Source organism: Aphis gossypii, unplaced genomic scaffold (genome assembly GCF_020184175.1).
Source record: "Aphis gossypii isolate Hap1 unplaced genomic scaffold, ASM2018417v2 Contig00036, whole genome shotgun sequence".
Taxonomy (NCBI): domain Eukaryota; kingdom Metazoa; phylum Arthropoda; class Insecta; order Hemiptera; family Aphididae; genus Aphis; species Aphis gossypii.
Genome location: NW_026082987.1, coordinates 141964 through 143212, shown reverse-complemented (window position 1 = coordinate 143212; position 1249 = coordinate 141964). Strand labels below are relative to the sequence as shown.

Below are 1249 nucleotides of genomic sequence, written 5' to 3'. Positions count from 1 at the left end.
TACATCTAATTCCACGCATTCAGTCATTGGAACACTTGCTTCTCAGGTACATACTATATGATTTCTATAAATGTTATTATTATTAATATTATTTTTATTATTAAGGTATCTGCTTCAGTTGCTGGAAAATTACCAAATGTGCCAACTCTAAAAAGAACCGTTCAGCGAGTTCGTCAATCTCATTTAGGAGCTCCAATTAATCCTCAAAATTTAAACTTTGAAATTCCAGACCGATTCACGAAAACAACAAATGGTGAGCAATTTTTACAATTTGATAACAAATCTGAGACAAATCGAATTCTATTATTCAGTACAAAACGGAACCTCGAATTAACTGTTAACTGCGATAACTGGTTTTGTGACGGAACATTCTCATGTGCCCCTTAAATATTTCAACAACTTTATACTATTCACGCTGTTTATTATTCGAACGTTATTCCTTCTGTGTATATTTTACTACCCGATAAAAAGGAAAATACATATAAATTAATGCTTCAAGCTTTAAAGTCATTAATATGTAATCTAAACCCAATTAATATAATGATGGACTTTGAAAAAGGGGCAATGAATGCTGTCAAATTTGAGTTTCCAAATGCATCTATAAATGGATGTTTTTTTCATTTATTACAATGTGTATGGCGTCACGTTCAAGAAACTGGATTACAAAAAAAAATATAGGGAAAATTCAGATTTTGCATTATACATACGAATGTTACCAGCTTTGGCGTATGTACCAACAGATAAAGTTGTTGATGCATTTGAGAAACTTTTAGACACAGATTTTTATAATCAAAATGAAGAGGTATAGATGCCACTAATAGATTATTTCGAGGGAAATTGGATTGGTCGCTTACGCAGAAATAAAAAAAGAAGAGAACCTAATTTTCCAATAAATATATGGAACTGCTATTCTTTAGTGTCTGCTGATTTACCCCGAACAAATAACTCCGTAGAAGGATGGCACAATTGTTTTTCTGCAATGTTAAATTCCTCATCGCACCCAACAATATGGAAGTTCATAAATGCGTTGCAAAAAGAGGAGCAAGTAAACCGAATGAAAATAGAGCAATATGTTGCAGGAATGGAACCGCCATCAAAAAAAATTTATAAAGATCGGAGTGCTAAAATCAAAAAAATTTGTTTAGATTATGAAAATAGAACAATTGAAGACTATCTTAGAGGAATAGCACATAACTTCCAGCTACAGGTATATATTTTGAGGCAGCTACATTTTGATTATGACATGTAA

At 31.9% G+C, this 1249-nt stretch overlaps 1 pseudogene; it reads left to right on the top strand.

Annotated features, from left to right (window-relative positions):
• The first annotated feature begins 489 nt into the window (after window positions 1-489).
• On the top strand, window positions 490-1249 carry LOC126552991 (uncharacterized; annotated as a pseudogene).